Raw genomic sequence first — 19,300 nt, forward strand, 5'->3', positions numbered from 1 at the left:
TGGTTCTCTCCACCAACCCATTCGTCTCGGGATGATATGCAGAGGAGAGGTTTAACTCTATGCTGAGCAAACGGCAGAGCTCTCTCCAAAACCGAGACGCGAACTGGGGACCCCGATCGCTGACAATCTTATCAGGCATACCATGCAATCGGAAAACATGCTTCATGAACAACACCGCCAAGGCCCGTGCTGAGGGTAACCGAGGAAGCGGTACCAAATGTACCATCTTAGAGAAATGGTCGGTGACAACCCAAATAATGGAGCAGCCACGCGACTTGGGTAAGCCCACCACAAAGTCCATTCCGACCATCTCCCAGGGCCTGTCTGCCACCGGTAGAGGGTAAAGCAACCCAGCAGGCCGTTGCCGAGGAGACCGATTCTGGGCGCAAGAAACGCACGCCTGAATATAGTCCTTGACATCTCGGACCATATGCGGCCACCAATATGTTCTCGCCAAAAGCTCAGAAGTCCTCTTGGTCCCAAAATGCCCACCCACTCTGGAGGAGTGAGCCCAAGAGAGAACCTCCGGTCGCAAGTTAGCTGGCACGAAAGTCTTGCCCGGGGGCACAGACTCCAGCGAAACCGGAGCTACAGTTCTCAAGCTCTCAGGCGGGACAATAAGCCGAGGCTCCTCCTCCTCCTCCTCAGATGACACTACGGAGCGGGAGAGAGCGTCGGCACGAACGTTCTTCTCCCCGGAGAGAAAATGGAGGGTAAAATGGAACCGGGAGAAAAACAGGGACCATCTAGCCTGGCGAGAATTTAGCCGCTGGGCCGTCTGTATATACACCAAGTTCTTGTGGTCAGTGAAGACTTGGAAGGGAAAGCGAGCTCCCTCCAAGAGGTGTCTCCACTCTGAAAAAGCCAACTTCATGGCTAGCAACTCCCTGTCCCCGATGGAATAATTCCTCTCCGCTGGTGTGAAAGTTTTGGAGAAGAAGAAGCAAGGATGCTTCCGACCTTGAGCATCCTTTTGGAAAAGGACTGCTCCAGCACCAACGGATGAGGCATCCACCTCCAAGATGAATGGTTTATCTACATCGGGGCGATGTAGGATGGGAGCGCTAGCGAAGTGTGACTTAATCGAGAGAAAGGCCTTGGAGACCTCCTCTGACCACAACTTGGGATTTGCTCCCTTCTTGGTGAGGGCGACCAAGGGAGCTACCAAAGTTGAAAAGTGTGGAATGAACTGGCGATAGTAATTAATGAACCCCATAAAGCGCTGCACCGCTTTAAGAGAATGGGGTTCCTGCCAGTCCATTACTGCCTGTAGCTTGGCAGGATCCATAGCCAAACCCTGGGCAGAAATGATATAACCAAGGAAAGGCAAGGACTCCTGCTCAAACACACACTTCTCCAACTTAGCGTAGAGGGAGTTTGCCCGTAAGAGGTCGAAGACTTTGCGAACATCTCTCCGATGGGAGTCTATATCTGGAGAGTAGATGAGAATGTCATCCAGATAGACTACGACCGAGGTGGTGAGCATATCCCGAAAGATGTCGTTCACAAAGTCTTGGAAAACGGCTGGGGCATTACAGAGCCCAAAGGGCATCACTAGATATTCATAGTGCCCATCCCTGGTGTTAAAAGCCGTCTTCCATTCATCCCCCTCACGGATGCGAATCAGGTTGTAAGCACCCCGCAGATCTAACTTTGTAAATACCTTTGCTCCCCGTAGCCTATCAAAGAGCTCAGATATCAGGGGTAATGGGTACTTGTTCTTAACGGTAATGGCATTAAGACCCCTGTAGTCTATGCATGGACGTAAGTCTCCAGTCTTCTTCTGTACGAAGAAGAACCCAGCCCCTGCCGGTGACACTGACTTCCTAATGAATCCTCTTGCCAGATTCTCCTGAATATACTGGGACATTGCCTCCGTCTCCGGGAGAGATAACGGGTAGACTCGACCCCGGGGAGGCTCAGCACCAGGCAAGAGGTCAATAGGACAGCCATAGGGGCGGTGAGGCGGAAGAGTCTCCGCAGCTCTTTTGGAGAACACGTCTGCATGGGACCAATAGTGCTTGGGGAGAGAGGAAAGATCTGCGGGTACTTGTGTAGTAGCAACCTGAACGCACTCCCTCTGACATCTACCCTCACAGGATTTACTCCATCCCAAAATTCTCCCAGAGGACCACTCAATATGAGGAGAATGGTAGCGAAGCCATGGCATCCCCAACAGGACCTCATCAATTCCCTCAGGAATGACTAATAGGGAGATTGTCTCCTGATGTGATGGAGACACAGATAGCGTGAAAGGAATGGTTTGGTGGGTAATCTGTGAAGGTAGTGTTGACCCATTTTCCACTCGAACGGTCACTGGCTGGGCGAGCATCACCAAGGGTATTGCATGACGCTGGGCAAAGGCGGAGGACATAAAGTTACCCTCTGCCCCAGAATCCAAGCATAGCTCGACCGTAAGAGTGGATGGGCCTATGGTAATTGTCCCCTTGAAGGACAACTTTGAGGCAAACATCGCCGTGTCTAGTGTACCTCCTCCAACTGCCACTAGACGCTGACGTTTCCCCGACCGCTGAGGACTCTTGGAGGCAAGACGTCCTGACTGCTGGCAAACATGACGGACCTTATGTGCACGAGCGGACTGAGACTTAGATCCCGCTCGTGTCACCTCCAAGGTCTCATGTGACTCAGATGCCTGGACTGGGGATTCCAAAGGTTTGGCGAAGGTAGGAGCCAGCCGAAACCTCTGCCTACACTGGGCTCGTTCCAACCTCCGCTCGTTAAAACGGAGGTCTATACGAGTAGAAATAGATATTAACTCCTCCAGTGTGGCAGGAATCTCCCTAGTGGCCAGAGCGTCCTTAACATGGTCAGCCAGGCCCCTCCAGAATATGGGGATAAGGGCTTTATCCGACCACTCCAGCTCGGAAGCTAAAGTATGGAATCGGACGGAAAAATGGCTGACCAAGGACTCACCCTGAGTTAATGCCAGTAGTTGGAGCGCTGTATCATGGGTGAGTTGAGGTCCTAGAAAGACCTTTTTCAGCGTGCCCAGAAACAACGGAGCACTCTGCACCACATGATCATCACGCTCCCACAGCGGCGTAGCCCACTCCAACGCCCTGTCCGACAACAGCGAGACAATAAATCCCACCTTAGCCCGCTCTGTAGGAAAACGTGCAGCCAGGAGCTCGAGGTGGATAGAGCACTGACTCACGAATCCCCTACAAGTTTTGCAATCTCCAGAAAATTTTTCTGGCAACGGGAGGCGGGATAATGTCGGAACAGGGGTGGCAGTGGACAAGGTTGCTGCCGCCACGCCAGCAGCCTTTACAGCAACTGCGGTAACATCCACAGCTGAGGTTGAGTTCTCGAGAACCTTCAACCTACCCTCCAACTGCTGGATATACCGCAAAGATTGCTGAATGTCCGCCATACTAGCCAGACCTTGGCGCTAGTATTATGTTAAGGACTGGCGGAACGCACCAAGTATAGATGGTAAGAAACTAGGTGCGTTCGCAGTCCGAGGTCCACCGTGCAGGTAAAAGACCCTGCAGCTAGCAAGACGGACAATATGGCGGTACACTAAAGGATACACGCGTGGGTTAAACCTCACCCAGCGTGAAGAAAGCGATCCTGTTAATTCACAGGACCGCAGTACCGCACTAGTGCGCGAGCAAGTGGTCAGCGGACTTAACCCCAGAAGGGATTGGAGCCCGATTAGACCCTTGCTGGCGTAACACCGCAACTGGGTGTGTAGAGAACCTAAAGAAATATAAGTGCACAAGAGTGCGAGCGATGCCGCACTAACGGACGCCACTAACCACCCAGACTCGGGTATGGAAAGCGCAAGGCAGGCGCACGGCGCCGTACTGGCAGGCACAGCTACAGGACGCTGAGATGTGTGTTTAGTGCTGTAGGCTAAGTCGGGCGCTAGGTAGCAGCCATACACCTTCCGCGAACAGACATTCACTAGGGTAGGGGTTTCCAAGGACGATTTGCACTCACAACATACACACATTAGCAATTGTTAGACAATACTAGCGCATGGCCGTGCGGTCATGCGCAGTTTATATAGCAGCAGCACAGGAAGTGGCCACAGCACTTTTGCCCTTCTAGGACCTGCCAAGAGGACCAATGGAATGTGCTGCAGAGCCTGAGCACATGACCCTCGATCTCCAACGGGAGACCTTACGCTGGGCATGCTCAGTACATGCAGACAAGGACTTAGTCCCAGAGAAGTCCGCTCGCTGCTGACCAGCACTGACTTTAATGGCAGAGACTGGAGAAGCAGCACTAACTCTCAGAACAGAGTGAGAATGAGCAAGACGCTGGGACCGACGTCCTTGCTGAGCAGGCTCCACTGCGGCTGGACAAGAATGGGAGACCGCAGCGGAAGTGGCTCGAGATTCCCCCTGTGCAGAAGCGGGAACTCGACCCCTAACATCAGGGATTTTGAAACATGTAAACCTGTTTGGCTAAGTGCCTTTTACTGCAACCACTAGGAGTGTATAAATCCACAGGATCATAAGCAGCTAATCCTACATGTACATATGAATCAGGGTAAGATTCAGAATCATATTACAATAAAGTGCCTCAGTGCATATGGTTTGAAATGCTAATACAATCGTTGAATAGTACATTTATATGGATGGTTGAGGCAAAAATAAAACAATCAGACCCAGGCCAAAAGTAAATGGCATGCAAACGGTTGCAATGACAGTGGATAAAGTATTAGTGCATATGTTTTACCTGACACAAAAGTCAAGAGCTGAGTGACCGCTGTGTCTCCCACCACAATGCGCGTTTCGCCTATTCTTCTTCCTGGGGCCCTCGGAAGAAGAATAGGCAAAGAACAGATAAAAAGCACAATGGGGTGGGGGATGCAGCGGTCACTCCGCTCTTGACTTTTGTATCAGGTAAAACTTATGCACTAATACTTTATCCATACTTTTCCATATACAGTCGATGTACTATTCAATAATTGTATTAATATTTCAAAACATATGCACTGAGGCCCTTTATTGTAATGTGATTATGAATTGTACCCTGATTCATATGTACATGTAGGATTAGCTGCCTATGATCCTGTGGATTTCTACACTCCTAGTGCTTGCAGTAAAAAGCACTTAATCAAACAGGTGTATATGTTATAAAATCCCTGATTAAAGTAACTCTTTTCCCTGTAATTATGGAGGACTGCCTCAACAGGACCAGTTTAACTTCTATGCATATGATTACCCTGATTATACTGTTAAAAGAAATAACTTTATTTCTGAACTATATTTTTTCCGCTGCATCTCTTTTTTGGCACGAGGCATCTGTTTTTAATTTTTTACTGATTAAAGGGACTCTGTCACCTGAATTTGGAGGGAACAATCTTCAGCCATAGAGGCGGGGTTTTCGGGTGTTTGATTCACCCTTTCCTTACCCGCTGGCTGCATGCTGGCTGCAATATTGGATTGAAGTTCATTCTCTGTCCTCCATAGTACACGTCTGCGCAAGGCAAGATTGCCTTGCGCAGGCGTGTACTACAGAGGACACAGCATGAACTTAAATCCAATATTGCTGCCAGCATGCAGCCAGCGGGTAAGGAAAGGGTGAATCAAACACCCGAGAACACCGCCTCCATGGCTGAAGATTGTTCCCTCCAAATTCAGGTGACAGTGTCCCTTTAACTGTTTTGTTATAATTTACTAATAAAATATTGTCCATTCTACTTTGGATATTTGATGTCCCAAGGTCCTGGTTGTCACAGTGGCATTGCTCTCCTCACGGGGAGAGTGATGTCACGCTTGGACGCGATGGAAGATTCCTCTTAACAGGTAATTAGCACATACAACACCATTCTGACTCCAGGCCAGAAGGGGGAGCTCTATACCCGACTTCAGGGGAGCTGCTCTCTCTGTTTGGGAGGAGTTAGTTGCTAAGCAATTGCTAGGCAGTTAGGAAGGGTTAGACAGTGGGTAGCAGACAGTGAAGACACACAGAAGGACTTAGGAGCTAGAGGAGGCCTGCAAGTGGGCCTCTCTAAGCTGAGCGTAGAAACCGGGCACAGGGAGCCTGAGGTCATAAGGAACTACAGGTCCCAGGGCAGAACCGGAGGACAGGAAACTAAAAGGGACTTGCTCACATAATACCTGAGGTACAGCAGCAATCAGAGTCCGGAGTCACCGTGGACAGAGACCCCAAAGAGACAGCTCAAGTTGCCTACCGTGCAGGTACTGTCCCTGAACAGAGAAGAAAGAGGACCTTGATAAGAGAGCTACAGGCAGCAACGGACTACAGACCAGAGCATAGTGGAAGGCTCCCAAACTGACCTGTCAAAGGGATTTCCACCTGTCTTTGAGCTGCCTGGACTCCATCTTTACCTGTTGCCAGTACCCTGGTCTGAGGCGGCTAAACACCAGTAAACCAGGTAAAGACTGCAACTCTGTGTCCTCCATTTATTTGCCAGCATACACCATCCCTGCTAAACACATTGGGAGCCCTGGAGACCCCGCTTCACCTGTGGGAAGCGACTCCATCTTTGCTGCAGCACCATCGCCCCAAGAGGACCCCTTTACGTAGCGTCAGTCACCTCTGACCGAGAACCACAGGTGGCATCAAAAACTTTCATTATTTCCACAACCCCTTTAAAGACTGTCCCTTTTACTTGGGTGCCCAGGGCCACGGATCGGGTCACTGCCAATGTGACCACCCCTTTAATTGTGACCAGACCCAGAACTGAGCACCCCACTGCCCTGACGGGCGACTCAACTATATATACCCCCCTTTCTCCAGATTTTCTTACTCTGGGTTTTGTTTTGCCTGTCAAGTTACGGAGTGTGATCTTTGTGCTGTAAAGGTTTTATGAATTAAGATATATGCACTGTTATCTGGAAGCCGTTCAAGGAGAGTTGTTATAAGAAGGAGCGCTTATGTTTAACCTTATAAATAAATTATTTAAAAAATGATGTTGGACACTTCTACATTACTATCCCCAAAGGTTGATGTTACCTGACATAGCACAGCTGACATCAACCCCCAAAAATATTATACTGATTCCGATTGCACCAGGGCAATCGAGAAGAGCCAGTCAAAGCACCAGAATTGGCACATCTGATGGATGCTCCAATTGTGGGGTGGCTGCAGGCTGGTATTTTTAGGTTGGGAATGGCCCGAAAACCAGGGATCTTATCAGCCTGATAATATAAGACCTCAGCTGTGTACTTTTCCTTGGCTGGTTCATGTAAAATCAGGAGGCAGAGATCTTCCAGGCAGCTTCCTCCTCACAGCCTGGAAGAGGTCATTATTAACATAAAGTGATGAAAGATTATTTATCAGCAGCAAGACATCTAATATGAAAGACGCAAGTAGAACTGTTTTCAGCATTCTGTTACCTGAATGCCCATACTAATAGTTTAGATAGTTCAAATGTGGTGACAGATTCATTTTAACAGCTATTCTTCATAATTATCTTGCAGTGTTAATATCCTTTACCTTACATGTATTCTTATCTGTGCTGATAATGACATTAGTGAGAAGTGTCATCTGAGTAGCCACTGACTTCAGGATGTTTAAGAATTGTTGTTTAATTTAGATAAGGACATGTCCATGAAACAGCATAATTCAATGTAAAAATGCTTGATGATAATAATTATAATCATAAATTATGGTCATACAAGCATGCAGCTTTAATCTTTAACCCTTTCCAGGCTCAATGGCAATTGAACAAAGATCCACACTCACCCAATGTGCTCTTGACCATATTTTAGTTATCTCCTGGAATATTCGACCTAGTCCACTGATCCAGCTGGATTCTGCATAAAGCCCTCTGAAGTTTAAGGTCATGGTGGCGGGCCTTGTACAGGGTTACAAATCAAGAATGATAAGCAACCTAGGGTCCTGAGCTGGAAAGGGTTAAATCATAAAAAAATGGATCAGTGGAGAAGAACATTGAAAATGTTTAAATATAGCATACAAACATTATTTGCTATTGTTAAATTGTTCCTTATAAAGCATGCGCAAAAATTAAAGCAGTACTGGTATAAAAAAATATGGGTGATCATTCTCTTTTCAAATGTGTATGGCCAGCAGAAGACCTGGTGTGGATGGTGTACTTTGAAAATCCATATTAGATGACAGCATAATCCTCGCCCACCTAGCCTGGATGTCAGCTCCTAAGCGTCTCTCCTGCCCCTGAGATCTCATACTGTTTAGTATAAGCTGCCATCAGCCAGACTGGCTGTGTAGAGATTAATTACACTTCAGCTCACTCTATAGCTAGAATAATAAAATGCTCACTTTAGTGAGAGGATCATACAGCTATTCCAATTTTTTTTTTTTAAAGGAAAGACATGTCTGTGTCCGCTCCTGCCCAAACTGATGTCAAATAGTGAGGTGCAATGCCCACATTCAGATAGTAGTGCATAAATAATGCGGCATCAAAAGAATGTAAAAGAGGTAAAAAGTGGGCATACAGGGAATGAGGATCCCATGAGAATGCAGACCCCATGCGTATTTCCACAGGAGGAAGCTTCCTAAGGCTACTTTCACACTAGCGTCAATTGGCCTCCGTCGCAATGCGTCGTTTTGGAGAAGAAACGCATCCTGCAAAGTTGCCGCAGGATGTGTTTTTACTCGATAGGCTTTCATTAGCGATGCATTGCGACGGATTGCCACACGTCGCATCTGTCGTACGACGGATGCGTCGTGTTTTTGCAGTCCATCGGGACAAAAAAACGTTGCCTGCAACTTTTTTGTCCGTCGGGTCCGCTTTTTCCGACCGCGCATGCGCGGCCGGAACTCCGCTCCCTCCTCCCCGGACCTTAAAATGGGGCAGCGGATGCATTGAAAAACTGCATCCGCTGCCCCGTTGTGATTTTATTTCACAGTATGCGTCGGTAGGTCGGCCCGATGCACTGCGACGGGCCCGTACCGACGCTAGTGTGAAAGTAGCCTAAGGGGTCATTAATCCGTTTTTGAATTGCTCATGTTTACCATGTATTTTGGCTAGTACTTCCTAAATATACAGATGGTGTTCACTGCATTGGGATTTTTTCCCATACGGCTATTCTTACATAGATATTCAAAGTACAGTATGTCAGCCTCATTTTTGATGAAAGATCAATTTTTTTATTCTTTTTTTAAATATATGCCTTTTTAGCAACATTAAACCAAAATGGTATTCAAATAGAAATACCGTGTAAATTAGTATTTACATCTATTAGGATTCGTTGTTTTGTATCACAGCAGAAGCAAAATGTGTTATTGATTTGATTTTACTACTGGGTGACAGCTAATTTGCATGTTTTTGGGGCATGAAGCAATGACAGGACGACCCTATACGCAACTGGTCTCCGGAAAGAGAACCTTACTATGATTCATTTAGGCTATCCCAGCTCTATACTGATAAGGGGCAAACACTTGGTCATCAGCAGTCTTGTCTAATATACATGGTCATGGTTTCAAGGTCGGACATTGACTTATATTGACTCTACTAGGTGGCAGTCATAACACAGCTAGCTTTCCTCCCTCAAATGGAGAACTAATTTTACGGATTTATTTTTCCCATGGAGCATTGCCAATATGGAACATACAGCTGTTCTCCTTATTGAGAGCCAGTACTTCCCTAAAATCAAATCATTGCACTGACACTGATGTAGCTTAGGAAAGATCAAGGCTATTGCTTGCTTACACATGTAAGTATAGAAGTGCCCAAATAATTACTCATAAAGGTAATAAACCTTTCGTGCAGCAGATATCACTTCTAAATGTTTGTCCTTGCAATTCCATTCCTAAAGTTAATTCTTAATAGAGTAAATGAGCTCATAGCCAACTAAAAGGGTACGCGTAGAAGTGAGTGGATGCCATATAGAGTTACTGTATGTAAGATTGAGTAGATTTTAGATATTTTGGCTAACAGGTGAAATATATGTATAATTGATGGTCAAATTATGCAAAATTAACTGTTGGTCAAAATATGCTAAATGAATTGCTGGTCAAAATATCAAACAAAAAATGAAATAGATAATTCACAAGCATGTTGTTTAACTTGTCAAAATCTATATAATAATACAAGATTGTGGCCCGATTCTAACGCATCGAGTATTCTAGAATATGCATGTCCCCGTAGTATATGGACAATGATGATTCCAGAATTCGTGGCAGACTGTGCCCATCGCTGATTGGTCGAGGCAACCTTTATGACATCATCGTCGCCATGCTGTGCCCATCACAAGCATGTTGTTTAACTTGGCAAAATCTAAATAATAATATGGAGAACATGGAAATAAGGAGCAGTACCAAACTTTTGATGTCACTTATCTCAGTAAAAACAATAAGATAAGACAGTGCCACCCACTGGACCGATACAGCTGAAAACAGTACAGTTGACAAGTGAATCAGAGGGGTGTTATGAAAAGGTAATTCAGAACCACAATGGACCTTGAAGTTCAGAGCACACAAAGTGACCTGACAATTACCAAAAACATAGAACGAGCTCTGAGACGTGGGAACTCTGCTGACCGCAATTCCTAATCCTATCACACCACACTAGAGGTAGCCGTGGATTGCGCCTAACGCTCTCTATGCAACTCGGCACAGCCTGAGAAACTAACTAGCCCTGAAGATAGAAAAATAAGCCTACCTTGCCTCAGAGAAATTCCCCAAAGGAAAAGGCAGCCCCCCACATATAATGACTGTGAGCAAAGATGAAAATACAAACACAGAGATGAAATAGATTTAGCAAAGTGAGGCCCGACTTACTGAATAGACCGAGGATAGGAAAGATAGCTTTGCGGTCAACACAAAAACCTACAAACAACCACGCAGAGGGGCAAAAAGACCCTCCGCACCGACTAACGGTACGGAGGTGCTCCCTCTGCGTCTCAGAGCTTCCAGCAAGCAAGAAAAACCAATATAGCAAGCTGGACAGAAAATATAGCAAACAAAAGTAACACAAGCAGAACTTAGCTATGCAGGATTGACAGGCCACAGGAACGATCCAGGAGGAAGCAAGACCAATACTAGAACATTGACTAGAGGCCAGGATCAAAGCACCAGGTGGAGTTAAATAGAGCAGCACCTAACGACTTAACCTCATCACCTGAGGAAGGAAACTCAGAAGCCGCAGTACCACTCTCATCCACCAAAGGAAGCAGCCGAAGTACCACTCACGACCACAGGAGGGAGCTTGGCCACAGAATTCACAACAGTACCCCCCCCTTGAGGAGGGGTCACCGAACCCTCACCAGAGCCCCCAGGCCGACCAGGATGAGCCACATGAAAGGCACGAACCAGATCGGCAGCATGGACATCAGAGGCAAAGACCCAGGAATTATCTTCCTGACCATAACCTTTCCACTTAACCAGATACTGGAGTTTCCATCTCGAAACACGAGAATCCAAAATCTTCTCCACTATATTCTCCAATTCCCCTTCAACCAAAACCGGAGCAGGAGGATCAATAGATGGAACCACAGGTGCCACGTATCTCCGCAACAATGACCTATGGAACACGTTATGGATGGAAAAAGAAGCTGGAAGAGTCAAACGAAAAGACACAGGATTAAGAACCTCAGAAATCCTATATGGACCAATGAAACGAGGCTTAAATTTAGGAGAGGAAACCTTCATAGGAATATAACGAGATGACAACCAAACCAAATCCCCAACACGAAGTCGGGGACCCACACAGCGCCTGCGGTTAGCGAAACGTTGAGCCTTCTCCTGGGACAAAGTCAAATTGTCCATTACATGAGTCCAAATCTGCTGCAACCTATCCACCACAGTATCCACACCAGGACAGTCCGAAGACTCAACCTGCCCTGAAGAGAAACGAGGGTGGAACCCAGAATTGCAGAAAAACGGCGAAACCAAAGTAGCCGAGCTGGCCCGATAATTAAGGGCGAACTCAGCCAAAGGCAAAAAGGACACCCAATCATCCTGATCAGCAGAAACAAAACATCTCAGATATGTTTCCAAGGTCTGATTGGTTCGTTCAGTCTGGCCATTTGTCTGAGGATGGAAAGCCGAGGAAAAAGACAAATCAATGCCCATCCTAGCACAAAAGGCTCGCCAAAACCTCGAAACAAACTGGGAACCTCTGCCAGAATGTTCTCTGGAATGCCATGTAAAGGAACCACATGCTGGAAAAACAATGGCACCAAATCAGAGGAGGAAGGCAATTTAGACAAGGGCACCAAATGCCCCATCTTAGAGAAGCGATCACAAACCACCCAAATGACCGACATTCTTTGAGAGATGGGGAGATCCGAAATAAAATCCATAGAGATATGGGTCCAAGGCCTCTTCGAGACCGGCAAGGGCAAAAGCAACCCACTGGCACGAGAACAGCAGGGCTTAGCTCGAGCACAAATCCCACAGGACTGCACAAAAGAACGCACATCCCGCGACAGAGACGGCCACCAAAAGGATCTAGCCACCAAATCTCTGGTACCAAAGATTCCAGGATGACCAGCCAACACCGAACAATGAACCTCAGAGATAACTTTATTCGTCCACCTATCAGGGACAAACAGTTTCTCCGCTGGGCAACGGTCAGGTCTATTAGCCTGAAATTTTTGCAGCACCCGCCGCAAATCAGGGGAGATGGCAGACAAAATTACCCCCTCTTTGAGAATACCCGCCGGCTCAGGCAAACCCGGAGAATCGGGCACAAAACTCCTAGACAGGGCATCCGCCTTCACATTTTTAGAGCCCGGAAGGTACGAAACCACAAAGTCAAAACGGGAGAAAAACAGCGACCAACGAGCCTGTCTAGGATTCAACCGTTTGGCAGACTCGAGATAAGTCAAGTTTTTGTGATCAGTCAAGACCACCACGCGATGCTTAGCTCCTTCAAGCCAATGACGCCACTCCTCGAATGCCCACTTCATGGATAGCAACTCTCGATTGCCAACATCATAATTTCACTCAGCAGGCGAAAATTTCCTGGAAAAGAAGGCGCATGGTTTCATCACCGAGCAATCAGAACTTCTCTGCGACAAAACAGCCCCTGCTCCAATTTCAGAAGCATCAACCTCGACCTGGAACGGAAGCGAAACATCTGGTTGGCACAACACAGGGGCAGAAGAAAAACGACGCTTCAACTCCTGAAAAGCTTCCACAGCAGCAGAAGACCAATTGACCACATCAGCACCCTTCTTGGTTAAATCAGTCAACGGTTTAGCAATACTAGAAAAGTTATTGATGAAGCGACGATAAAAATTAGCAAAGCCCAGGAACTTCTGCAGACTCTTCAGAGATGTTGGCTGAGTCCAATCATAAATGGCCTGAACTTTAACAGGGTCCATCTCAATAGTAGAAGGAGAAAAAATGAACCCCAAAAATGAAACCTTCTGAACACCAAAGAGACACTTTGACCCCTTCACAATCAAAGAATTAGCATGCAGGACCTGGAACACCATTCTGACCCGCTTCACATGAGACTCCCAATCATCCGAGAAGACCAAAATGTCATCTAAGTACACAGTCAGGAATTTATCCAGGTACTCTCGGAAGATGTCATGCATAATGGACTGAAACACTGATGGAGCATTAGAAAGCCCGAATGGCATAACCAGGTACTCAAAATGGCCTTCGGGCATATTAAATGCTGTTTTCCATTCATCGCCCCGTTTAATACGCACAAGATTATACGCACCACGAAGATCTATCTTGGTGAACCAACTAGCCCCCTTAATCCGAGCAAACAAATCAGACAGCAGCGGCAAGGGGTACTGAAATTTGACCGTAATTTTATTTAGAAGGCGGTAATCAATACAAGGTCTCAGCGAACCATCCTTCTTGGCCACAAAAAAGAACCCCGCTCCCAATGGCGACGATGACGGGCGAATATGACCCTTCTCCAAAGACTCCTTCACGTAACTCCGCATAGCGGCGTGCTCAGGTACAGATAAATTAAACAGTCGACCTTTAGGAAACTTACTACCAGGAATCAAATCGATAGCACAATCACAATCCCTATGCGGAGGTAGGGCATTGGACTTGGGCTCATCGAATACATCCCGGTAATCAGACAAGAACTCTGGGACCTCAAAAGGGGTGGATGACGAGATAGACAGAAATGGAACATCACCATGTACCCCCTGACAACCCCAGCTGGACACAGACATTGATTTCCAATCTAATACTGGGTTATGGACTTGTAGCCATGGCAACCCCAACACGACCACATCATGCAGATTATGCAACACCAGAAAGCGAATAGCCTCCTGGTGCGCAGGAGCCATGCACATGGTCAGCTGGGTCCAATACTGAGGCTTATTCTTGGCCAAAGGCGTAGCATCAATTCCTCTCAATGGAATAGGATGCTGCAAGGGCTCCAAGACAAACCCACAGCGCCTAGCAAACTCCAAGTCCATCAAATTCAGGGCAGCGCCTGAATCCACAAATGCCATGACAGAATTGGAAGACAAAGAGCAGATCAAAGTAACGGACAAAAGAAATTTCGACTGTACCGTACCAATGGTGGCGGACCTAGCGAACCGCTTAGTGCGCTTAGGACAATCGGAGAAAGCATGAGTGGAATCACCACAGTAGAAACACAGCCCATTCTGACGTCTGTGTTCTTGCCTTTCAGCTCTGGTCAAAGTCCTATCGCACTGCATAGGCTCAGGTTTATGCTCAGATAATACCGCCAAATGGTGCACAGATTTACGCTCACGCAAGCGTCGACCGATCTGAATGGCCACAGATATAGACTCATTCAGACCAGCAGGCATAGGAAATCCCACCATGACATCCTTAAGGGCTTCAGAGAGACCCTTTCTGAAAATAGCTGCCAGCGCACATTCATTCCATTGAGTGAGCACGGACCACTTTCTAAACTTCTGACAATAAATCTCTATCTCATCCTGACCCTGACACAGAGCCAGCAAATTTTTCTCTGCCTGATCCACTGAATTAGGTTCGTCGTACAGCAATCCGAGCGCCAGAAAAAACGCATCAATATTACATAATGCAGGATCTCCTGGCGCAAGGGAAAATGCCCAGTCTTGAGGGTCGCCACGTAATAAAGAAATAATGATCTTAACTTGTTGAACTGGGTCACCAGAGGAGCGGGATTTCAAAGCCAGAAATAGTTTACAATTATTTATAAAATTCAAAAACTTAGCTCTATCTCCAGAAAATAACTCAGGAATAGGAATTTTAGGTTCAAACATAGGATTATGAACCACCAAATCTTGAATGTTCTGTACACCTACAGTGAGATTATCCATCAAAGAGGACAGACCCTGAATGTCCATGTCCACACCTGTGTTCTGAACCACCCTGATGTAAAGGGGAAAAGAAAGACAGAACACAGTGCAAAGAAAAAAAAATGGTCTCAGAACTTTTCTTTTCCCTCTATTGAGAAGCATTAGTACTTTGGGCCTCCAGTACTGTTATGAACAGGTAATTCAGAACCACAAAGGACCTTGAAGTTCAGAGCACATAAAGTGACCTGACAATTACCAAAAACATAGAACGAGCTCTGAGACGTGGGAACTCTGCTGATCGCAATTCCTAATCCTATCACACCACACTAGAGGTAGCCGTGGATTGTGCCTAACGCTCCCTATGCAACTCGGCACAGCCTGAGAAACTAACTAGCCCTGAAGATAGAAAAATAAGCCTACCTTACCTCAGAGAAATTCCCCAAAGGAAAAGGCAGCCCCCCACATATAATGACTGTGAGCAAAGATGAAAATACAAACACAGAGATGAAATAGATTTAGCAAAGTGAGGCCCGACTTACTGAATAGACCGAGGATAGGAAAGATAGCTTTGCGGTCAACACAAAAACCTACAAACAACCACGCAGAGGGGCAAAAAGACCCTCCGCACCGACTAACGGTACGGAGGTGCTCCCTCTGCGTCTCAGAGCTTCCAGCAAGCAAGAAAAACCAATATAGCAAGCTGGACAGAAAATATAGCAAACAAAAGTAACACAAGCAGAACTTAGCTATGCAGGATTGACATGCCACAGGAACGATCCAGGAGGAAGCAAGACCAATACTAGAACATTGACTGGAGGCCAGGATCAAAGCACCAGGTGGAGTTAAATAGAGCAGCACCTAACGACTTAACCTCATCACCTGAGGAAGGAAACTCAGAAGCCACAGTACCACTCTCATCCACCAAAGGAAGCTCATAGACAGAACCAGCCGAAGTACCACTCACGACCACAGGAGGGAGCTTGGCCACAGAATTCACAACAGAGGGGCTACTATAGTTGATAGGTAGAGGAGGAAAGGCGATACAGAAAAACGCATGAGCTAATGTCGGTAGACTAACAAGATTAAGGAAGTAGAAATGATAATATTGCAAGAAAAATCTGATGTCAAGGGGATAAATTGAGATATGGCTCAATGACAGCTGTGATTGGGCAGTTAAATTGCTGGGTTACCATCTGTTCGGAAGTAATAACATGAGAATATGAAAAGGGAAAGATGTGCCATGGTCTTCTCATATGTATTATTTTGTGTATAAACCATTTATTATAATGATATGTGTGAAATTAATAAGTAGAAGTGGAAATAATGGGAGGAAAGGGGGATTAATGTAATAATGACAATAGTTTTTTTTTTTTATAGGTATCCAATAAAAGAAGAATGAGGTCTGAATGAGGTGACTAACCATAGTAAGGGCTCACTCTCATCAGCGTAAATAAAATCGGTGTGATGTTGTTCTTGAAAAGTACTGACATCACCACTTGCATCGTGATCATTTTCTCACAATGCGAGCGGTGGCGTTAGCAAGGTGACTACCGTTTAATGGCTATGAACTCTGGCGACCTTACTCAAATCAGCACTAGACACTCAAAAAGTGTTCTCATGCTGCTATCTCAGTATTTCCGGCTGGCTTCCTGAGCGGTCACATCATGACATGGCTCTACAAACCATCTGGATATAGCAAAACTGGAGTTCTTCGTGCGACAGCATCACATCTGGGTTATCTGCAAACAGGTTAGGATTGATTTTTGTTTTTATTTTGATTTTAATGAATGGGTAGAAGAGGGTCAGGAAGTTTTATTTGAAATAAAAGATTTGTCTTTATTACATTTGACAATGGGGTTAGCAATGGGGTTGTCTTATAGATGCCTCTCCATTACTAACCCCTGGACTTGATGTCAGCAGACAGCACAAAGGTGACATCAACTCCAATAATATTACCCCACTTGCCTCAGCACCAGGGCAAGTGGGAAGAGGGGAGGCTATGCCCCATAATTGGCGCATCTAATGGATGCAAAATTTCTGGGGTGGCTGAATGACAATGTTCATAATTTGGGAGGGGGCCAATATCCTTGGCCCCTTTCTAGGCTATTAATATTAGCACACAGCTATATTCCTAGGTTTTGCTGGTTATTGTTAATAAGGGGAACCTCATGTCATTTTTTTGGGATGTCACCACTTCTTAATAACCAGTAAAGACTAAGAAGATAGCTATCAGCGGATATTAATAGCCTGAGCAGCTCCATGTTTATTACTCCTTTCCTAGACAATAAACATCAACCCACAGGAGTTGGCTTTCGCTCAGCTGGATAAGAAAAATATGGGTGAGCTCACGCCATTTTTTTCTTTATATATATATATATATATATATATATATATATATATTGTATTCTGATGGTTTGGGCTGTGAATTTACTGTACTCGGCTGATGAAAGGCTGGGTTTCCTATGGGGTGGGAGCATAAAAAAACTGCACTGCATATGCATGGCCCTTGTGCAGTGCGATTTTTTTCTCATGTCCATTCACTTGCATTGCAGGATTTTGTCGGATATACGCGGTCCAATTTTTCTTCCCAGTCCGATCCAAGCTGAAAAAACATCAAAGATGACCACAGAATCATTGACTAACACTAGTCAGAGTGCAATCCAATTTTTTTTATCAGATTTCACAAGTCCATTTTAAATGCAGATGAGCCTGAGCATTATAGAAGAGATTAGCAAATAGATTTGATGCAAATTGAATTTATTAACAATTTCATAACAGCAGAAATTTTTAACAATTTACAATTTGCTTGTATGAATTGCCTAAAATACAGTTCGGTCCATATATATTTGGACAGCGACAACATTTTTCTAATTTTGGTTATAGATATTACCACAATGAATTTTAAACAAAACAATTCAGATGCAGTTGAAGTTCAGACTTTCAGCTTTCATTTGAGGGTATCCACACAAAAATTGGATGAAGGGTTTAGGAGTTTCAGCTCCTTAACATGTGCCACCCTGTTTTTAAAGGGACCAAAAGTAATTGGACAGATTCAATAATTTTAAATAAAATGTTCATTTTTAGTATTTAGTTGAAAACCCTTTGTTGGCAATGACTGCTTGAAGTCTTGAACTCATGGACATCACCAGACACTGTGTTTCCTCCTTTTTGATGCTCTGCCAGACCTTCACTGCGGTGATTTTCAGTTGCTGTTTGTCTGTGGGCCTTTCTGTCTGAAGTTTAGTCTTTACCAAGTGAAATGCTCAATTGGGTTGAGATCAGGTGACTGACTTGGCCATTCAAGAATATTCCACTTCTTTGCTTTAATAAACTCCTGGGTTGCTTTGGCTTTATGCTTTGGGTCATTGTCCATCTGTAGTATGAAACGACGACCAATCAGTTTGGCTGCATTTGGCTGGATCTGAGCACACAGTATGGTGGCTCTGAATACCTCAGAATTCATTCGGCTGCTTCTGTCCTGTGTCACATCATCAATAAACACTAGTGACCCAGTGCCACTGGCAGCCATGCATGCCCAGGCCATCACACTGCCTCCGCCGTGTTTTATAGATGATGTGGTATGCTTTGGATCATGAGCTGTACCACGCCTTCGCCATACTTTTCTCTTTCCATCATTCTGGTAGAGGTTGATCTTGGTTTCATCTGTCCAAAAATGTTCTTCCTGAACTGTGCTGGCTTTTTTAGATGTTTTTTTGCAAAATCCAGTCTAGCCTTTTTATTCTTGATGCTTATCAGTGGCTTGCACCGTGCAGTGAACCCTCTGTATTTACTTTCATGCAGTCTTCTCTTTATGGTAGATTTGGATATTGATACTCCGACCTCCTGGAGAGTGTTGTTCACTTGGTTGGCTGTTGTGAAGGGGTTTCTCTTCACCATGGAGATTATTCTGTGATCATCCACCACTGTTGTTTTCCATGGGCGCCCAGGGCTTTTTGCATTGATGAGTTCACCAGTGCTTTCTTTCTTTCTCAGGATGTACCAAACTGTAGATGTTGCCACTCCTAATATTGTAGCAATTTCACAGATGGGTTTTTTCTGTTTTCGCAGCGTAGGGATGGCTTGTTTCACCTGCATGGAGAGCTCCTTTGACTGCATGTTTACTTCACAGCAGAACC

General features: G+C 45.6%; 1 protein-coding gene across 6 annotated transcripts in view; it reads right to left on the minus strand.

The window, feature by feature from the left end:
* The window catches only part of HRH2 (histamine receptor H2), a 324,736-nt gene that overhangs the window by 49,037 nt on the left and 256,399 nt on the right, over window positions 1-19,300 (minus strand). For 2 of the 6 annotated variants that reach the window (XR_011320698.1, XR_011320699.1), the window contains one exon: window positions 7,690-7,850. The exons of the other annotated variants lie outside the window; for them this stretch is intronic. The gene's annotated coding sequence lies outside the window, so the exon portion shown is untranslated. The remainder of the gene's footprint in view (window positions 1-7,689; window positions 7,851-19,300) is intronic. 6 annotated transcript variants of the gene reach the window in all.

This window comes from Ranitomeya imitator, chromosome 4, assembly GCF_032444005.1.
Source record: "Ranitomeya imitator isolate aRanImi1 chromosome 4, aRanImi1.pri, whole genome shotgun sequence".
Lineage (NCBI taxonomy): Eukaryota > Metazoa > Chordata > Amphibia > Anura > Dendrobatidae > Ranitomeya > Ranitomeya imitator.